Below are 8,067 nucleotides of genomic sequence, written 5' to 3' on the forward strand. Positions count from 1 at the left end.
CGGGTAATAGGCCAGCGCGGGGTGTCCAGGTGGATGCAGTGTGTTGGAGGTGGGTGAAGGGGTCCTCGGAAAGTGGGTGGGAGTCCTGTTTGTGAAAGTAAGCTCGGAGGTGGAGGCGGAGGAAGAATTGTTCGACGTCACAGCGTGTATTAAATTCATTGATGCGTGGACGGAGGGGGATGAAGGTGAGTCCTTTGCTGAGGACTGATCGTTCGTCCTCAGTGAGTGAGAGGTCTGGAGGGATGGTAAAAACTCAGCAGGCTGGGAGTTGGGACCTGGTGTGGGTGTGGAGCTGGGAGCTGGGAGTGGGGACGGAGCCTGTAATTGGAGTGGGTGTGGTGGTGGGGGGGATAGGGGTGGAGTCATGAGCAGGGGTAGTGTTCCCCTCAGGGTTCTGGGGGGGGCAGGGATGGTGACAGTGGGATCTGTGGGGGGCGTGTCAGCAGAATGCAGGTGTGTAGCGTTGGTGTGGGCGGAAGCGGTGGCGCAGTAGGGGGGGTCGGAAGTCACTAGGCCTGTCTTTTAACAAAACTGCGACAATCATAGACTGCATACATACATGATCTCCACTAACTAGCATTGTTCACAGTAACCGATGTGTAAGTAGAATATCAGTGAACCTGGACAATGAGATCTAATTTGACAAAATGGTAAAAGGATTTTGATGTCTTTGCAATTTACACTGCTAGCTGATGTTAAATCCATGAGCTGCATTGGCCTTCTTTAATCCGTGCTTTTAACGTAAGCAACGTTTCCAAGTAAGTGATCCAGTAGTTCTTAGCAACTCTCACTAAAATGGCAAGGATCATCCCCTAAAGAGCTGGTGCTATATCTGGCAGACTACCTTTGCCATCAGTGCAGAAAGAAACATTCTGTATTTTCTGCTAATAGGATATTGTGCATAAACACAAATTAAGGGATAAAGGAACAAATTAGGTTTACAGGATTAGAATGATTGTTCGGACTGAAGATATCCTTTTCAAATACATTTCCAATTCCCTTCTGAAAGTTTCTATTGACCCAGTGAAATCTGTGTATAAAATAAATTGTACTCAATTTACCTTAGGTCCATTCCCTAGTCACTCTTTAATCTGTTTCCACTGGTTACCAATTCTCCAGATTAACTCTGTCAAATATCTTCACAACCAGTTTTTCTGGAACCAACGTTCTCTTTAATTCCCAAAGTCTTTGGCCTATCACATCATGTTATAGTGTTTAAATCATTTCCTGTGTACAATTTGTTTATGTCTGGCACTGTTGTGTTTATACCCAGTTACAAATTAAGTGGCGATTACTGCGTGTCACATCTGTGACTTTGTATTTGTGGAAGTTGAGTTTCGGAGCACAGTGACTCTATGCTTAGTAAGTAGATAGTTAAACAAAAAGTTTGAGTCAATTAGTCAGCACAACAATTGCCGTCTTCCTCGTCAACAGATGCTCGTCTGTATGTTTGTGTGTTTTTAATGTTTGGAAAATATGTTGCAGCATCAATGAGAAAAAATAAACAGCAATGCCGTATTTTGAATTCAAAGGAAACACTATCAGCTAAAATAGTAACTCATTAACTATTTCTTTCTATAATTCTGTTATTTTCCTACATCAGGGATATTATGTCACTCCAGAGTAGATAGGACTAGAACTCAAGCTACTTAGGGCCAGAGGTAAGGATGCTAACACTGCAGCACTAGAACCTCCACTGCCTGTAGTTCATTAATCAGGAGTACATTGGCTACACGCCTCCTCCTTTTGTTATGCGATTAATTCACAACTGTTTTCTTTTGTCCTCAAACTCACACCCTAACACTACAAAAAGTTGGCATTGAGCAATCTAAGTTTTTGAATCTTGAAGACTTGTCTCTTTGATCACGAAAACACATTTTATCATTAGAGCACCTTTGAAAGATTTATTTCTGTGCGAAAAGGGATGGTGGTGCCTTTTGGTTCTGCACTGCAATTAACAAAAGGGTCTTATAAGATGTCTATGTTAATGTTAAAAGACCTGGCAATGGTTTCAAAGAGGTCTTATAGTTGCACAGATCTAATTAATGGATTGAAAGATCACATTTGCTTAGCGACAAGCCAGACTGATTTGAGTTTAAACCAAGCATGGAGAATAATTTCCTTTTCATCAGCACGGGCGTTCCTCTGCATCCAATGACATTGTGGGAACTGCTTGGGTTTCTGTGCATGTGGATAATGCCATAATTATTACGTTGTATGTTTCAGAAGGGTTGTCGTGCATGAGAGTCAGCATTCTCCTTAACTCAAATTTGGGTTTTTGGCACGATCTTCAGTATCCCCAACCCAAAGTTACAAGCAAGAATCACATTCTCTCCTTTTTCTATGGATACAATCCAAACCACACTAGTTAAATCAGTCAGAAAATGCCTTCTGTTTTGACAGAATGATTCCCAGTCCCTACTTAAGGCAAACTGCACTTATGTTTCAACAAAGTCAGTCCTGCATTTGGTTTACTTGGATAAGAATGAACAAGGCTCACTGCTTAAGATGCAATAAAAAGCAATCACATTTTGTCAAGAATCTGATGACAGGTAATAACAACCGTCTGCATTTATATAGCACCTCTGATGTCATAAACCATCCTGAATTACTTCACAGGAACACTCTCAGGAAAAACTGAGGCCCAGAAGGAGACACTGGTACAGCTGACCAACCAAACATTCGATGATAGTTGTAGATTTTTAATCGAGGAGAAAAGAGATTTATTGAAGTGAAGAGGCCAAACTAAGAAATTCCTGAGTGTCGGCCCAGGCAGGCGAAACTGAGGACTGCAGGTGCTGGAGATTAGAATCGAGATTAGAGTGGTGTTGGAAAAGCACAGCAAGTCAGGCAGCATCCAAGGAGCAGGAAAATCGACGTTTCGGGCAAGAGCCCTTCATCAAGGATGAAGGACACCTGCCCGAAACGTCGATTTTCCTGCTCCTCGGATGCTGCCTGACCTGCTGTGCTTTTCCAGCACCACTCTAATCTGTAGGCCCAGGCAGTTGAAGTCATGACTATAAATCAGGATACACAAAAGGCCAGGATTACAAAGAAAGTTTTTTTCAAGAAAATCTGGATGAATAAACATATGGAGAAATACTGAACTATTGCTGAAGAGTGCCAGGTTCTTGTATCTGGGGTATGCAGTCAGGTATGTTTCAGGGAAAGATACTTTACTCTGAAGGCCAAGGAAAGTACAAATGCTAGCTGGGTCCAGATGGTACAGATTGGCAGAAGGTTAATCAAGTGTATTCATCTGAAGGAGACCACAAAGGCAGTAAAATGGCCATTTATAGAACAGGAACTGGGGAGCAGCTGAAAGGAGGCAGGAAACAATTAGGACCTAATTCAGCTTTTTAAATTTCAATTAATTAACAATTAATTGCCTAATTAATTGAATATATATAGAGAGGTTAGTATTTGAAACAAGCTTTATAAAGGTCCAGCTAATATGATGGCTACTGCATCGTTTAAAATCTTGATTACTGCCTGGAACAATTTAGTCAGACATTTCCATGTCTTTTCAATGTTGTTGAAAAGACCCGCTTGCCACACATTCATAACTCCCTGCACTCCACGAAACCGCTGACTCTATATGAGATATGATTTAACAGGCAGCAGGACATGTGTATCTAAACAGATGAGCAGCAGCAGATTTCACTGAGAGGGTCATTACATCCAAATCTGTCATCCTGCCTTTATCCAATATGTGCTTTTCCATAGGCGTTCCCCAGGAATTGATCAGGCGTGGGAATTCAGTTTCCTTCCCCTTCCTCAGGTCAAGAAAGCCAAAACAAATTGCAGCACAGATTTGGGAATCTCAAGGCCTGTGGTTCAGTATTACACCCGTTACAGATGGTAAGCAGCCATTCAACTGATTGTATTCAGACTGGGCTGTGTGCAAGAGCAACTGAACGAGTTCCATTCTGAAGCTCTTCCTCTTATCTCTGACTCTGTTTAAAGCTTCAGCCTCAACCACATTTCAAGGCAGTTAATTCCAGAATCATAACCACACGCTGCATTAAAATGTCCCCTTCCCCCCAACTCCCTGCCTGTATTCATTGCTATTCCAATCACCTTAAGATGGTGAAAGTGCTCTTCGATTCTTGACATTTTCTATTCATGGGAACATTTTTCTTTCTGTCAACTCTGTTAAGATTGATCATGACTTTGAACACTTCTATCAAGTATTCTCTCAACTATCTCTTCTGGAAGAACATTTCCAGTTTCTTCAATCTATCCATGTAATTGGAAACTTGTATTCCTGGAACTAATCTTGTAAATAGTTTTGTGGACCATAACATCCCTACAGTGCAAAAGGAGACCCTTTGGCCCATTGAGTCTGCACTGACCCTTAGTGCCCCTACCCAGGCATCTACCATACCCCCATAACTACTCCACATCTCTGAACACGACAGGCAATTTAGCATCATCAATTCACCTAACTTGATCAATTCACCTAACTTGATCAATTCGCCTAACTTGATCAATTCACCTAACTTGCACCTTTTTGTGACTGTGGGAGGAAACCCACACAGACACGGGGAGAATGTCCAAACTCCACACAGAGAGTCACCGAGCGCTGGGATTGAACCTAGGTCCCTGATGCTGTGAGGCAGCAGTGCTAACCACTGAGCCACCATGCAAAGATCTAAAACTATCTCATAATTCCTAAAATAAGATGCCCAGAATTAGACACAATATTGCAATTGAAGCTGATTTCAGCATTTAATAAAGTTCAATCAATTTTTTCTTGCTTTTGTACTCTAAACCTCTGTTTTTTGTCCAAGAACCTGAATGCCTTTTCAACCATTTGCACTGTTGCTGTCAATAATTTATATGCGTATACCCCCAACACTCTGTGTTCCTGCACTCCCTTCATATTGTGGCCTTTATTTTATATTGCTTCTCCTCTCTTACTCTTTGTACCAAAACATATTGCCCCACACTTCACTCCATTAAATTTCCTGTCACTTGTTTTGCCCATTCCACAACCTGTTTATGTTGTTTTGAAATTTATTGTTATTATCCTTATATTAACAATGTTTCCAAGTCATCTGCAAATTTTAAACAGTACTCTGAACCCTGAGGGGCATCACTATATACATTTCTCCAGTCTGAAAAATGACCATTCATCACAGCACCTTATTTTCTATCATTCAGCAAACTTCAAATCCATCAAGTCACTGTCCATTTTATTCCATGGGTTTCAGTTTACTGGCATGTCGACTAAATAGGAGTGGCTCAGTGGTTAGCATTGCTGCCCCACAGCACAAGGGACCCAAGTTCAATTCCTGCCTCAGGTGACTGTCTGTGTGGAGTTTGCACATTCTCCCTGTGTCTGCCTGGGTTTCCTCCGGGTGCTCCAGTTACCTCCCACAATTCAAAGATGTGCAGTTCAGGTGAATTGGCCATGCTAAATTGCCCATAGCATTAGGTGTATTAGTCGGGGCAAATATGGGGAATGGGTCTGGGTGGGTTACTCTTTGGAGGGTTGGTGTGGACTTGTTGAGCAAAGCACCTGTTTCCATACTATAGGGAATCTAATCTAATAAATGGACTTTACTCATTTCCTTTTCATAAATTGCATTACACTTATTGACCATTCCCTGTTACCTCATCAAAAAACCCAAGCAAGTTAGTGGAATACGATTTAAACATCTGAATAGATTGGCACACTGGCCTTCACTAATGAGTCCATATTTGTCCCAATTATCAACAGTATCAATTCAGATTACCATCCTTGAAAGTTTTCCTACTACCAATATTAACCTGAATTGTGTGTCTTTGCCGAGTTCATCCTGGTTTGAATGTTTGCAATTCTCTGGCATCAACCTAATACTTAAGGAGGATGAGAAAATTATCTCAATGTCTTCCTTACTTTCCTCAATTTTGATGAGTTAATCAACTGAGAGTGCAGCTAGCCTTTCAAATACATCCTCTTTATTTATTTTCAGCTCACATTGTAGTAAAAATACCTCCTTTTTGTTATGAATTTGACAGCATATTCTTGACAAATTTAAATGCAAAATATAGTATTCATTTAAGATCTCAGACATGTCTTGTGCCTTACTTTTAGGTCTCCTATCTGCTCCACTACTCATTCTGCTCCCCTTATGTTATTTATATGCTTATAGAAAACTTTTGGATTCCTTTTCTCTTTGTTTCCAAACTCTTCTCATTACTCTCTCTTTGTGTGTCTGATTTCCACTTTCACTTCCCCACTGACCTTTCCATATTCAGTGTGGTTCTCACTATTCTTATCAAACTACTGTCTATCATAAGGTCCTTTTATCTTTTTCCATCTTCCTCTCCATCTCTTATGTCATTCATGGAGTTCTGTATTTGCTTACCTACCTTTTCCCCTTCATGAGAACTTACCTTAACTCTACCTGAACCATTTCCTTCTTAAAGGCAGTACATTTTTCTGTTATAGTTTTACGTGTCTAATTTTTATTATGATTTATCTGGTTCACATCTGTTCTCACCCCATTGAAATTCCCTGTCCTACAATTTAGTTTCTTTTTAATTGTGGATGACTTTTCATTTTTTATGGCAAACTTAAACCTTATGATATTATGATCACTGTTCCCTAAAATTACACAGATTGACATTTTGTTTCATTTTGCGAATCATATCCACCAATATATCCTTCTTCACTGGGCCAGAAACATACCCCTGAACACACTCGAGGACCTGTCCCTGCCCTTTAGCCTTTACACTGTGACTGTCTGGTTTATAGTAGGATTTTTCAAGGTCTTCATTGTTACAGCAGCACTCTTCAGTTTTGGCATTTCCCGAAAAATTCCCTGCAAATTTGCTTCTCTCTATCTTTATCTCTAATTGGTGGCTTATTGAATATTCCCAACAGTGTTATAGCTGTGCTGTTGTTTCTTAATTTGAACCAAATTGATTTTGTCCTTGACCCCTTTAGAAAGTCCTCCCTTTCCAGCACTATATTATTCCCTTTCAACATCAACCATTCCTCCTCATTCATAAACCTCTTGCATCCAGGATTATTTAATATCCAGTCCTGTGCTTTATTTAGCCAGGTCTCATTATTACCACAACATTATATTCCCATGTGATTACCTGCATTTGTAGCTCAACAAACATGCCTGTCATGCTCTGTGTGTTTACATACAACTGCAGACCTAAATTAGACCTTATTGCATTACTTTTTAGTCTGACTCCACCTAAAATCACTATCTTCTTAATAGGGTGTGGTGTGTGTTTCCCAATAATTCGTTGATTCTTCCAAATCCTAACTAATTAGTTTCAATTTACCCCCATAGTAAACTGCAAGGAAACCAATTCTGGCTCTGTTTATGTGCAATCCATCAAATCTATATAGGTCCCATCTCAGCCATAACTGCACCCAATGTCCTGGGAAGCAAACACCCCCCTCCTACCTATATCTTCAGTCCCACATTCAACGGTTTTATCTTCCTGAGGTAATCCTCAGTTCTATTGAAGCTTAATCTATTAAATTGAAATGTTTCCCAGACTCCTCACAATGACTGCTGATGACTCAAACAGAGTCAACAAGTTGCATTTATGTAATAAGTTTAATACAGAAAAAGATGTATGATGGTGTAATCCAGACAAGGTGTAATCAAAAAGCAATGTTAAACCAAAGATGGAAATTCATCATTATTATCCTATTTTTCATCAACATGTGCTCCTTGACAAATCACCAAAGATTAGACATCAGGCTCCATCTGTTTGCTAATGACATCCAGATCTATCATATCATCCATTTCTTTTCACTTTTCCTGTTATTTCTGTGTTAATGAATGGCTTACCTATCTAGTATTCAATGAGAAAAGAATTCCTCCAAATAAACATCAGGAAGATTGGAACCATTGCCTTCAGCCCCAAATTCAATTGCCCAGCCACTGAGTCCAATCCTTCCTTGGCCATTCTGTCAGGGTGAAAGAAAATTCATGATCTTGATTCCCGTCTAACTTCAGACTCCATCTTGTCTCTATCTCTAAGACCACCTACTTCCACCCTGGTGCGTATTGCAGAGTTTCAGAACACGTTCCTAGATAACTGACAGCA

Source organism: Chiloscyllium punctatum, chromosome 41 (genome assembly GCF_047496795.1).
Source record: "Chiloscyllium punctatum isolate Juve2018m chromosome 41, sChiPun1.3, whole genome shotgun sequence".
NCBI lineage: Eukaryota > Metazoa > Chordata > Chondrichthyes > Orectolobiformes > Hemiscylliidae > Chiloscyllium > Chiloscyllium punctatum.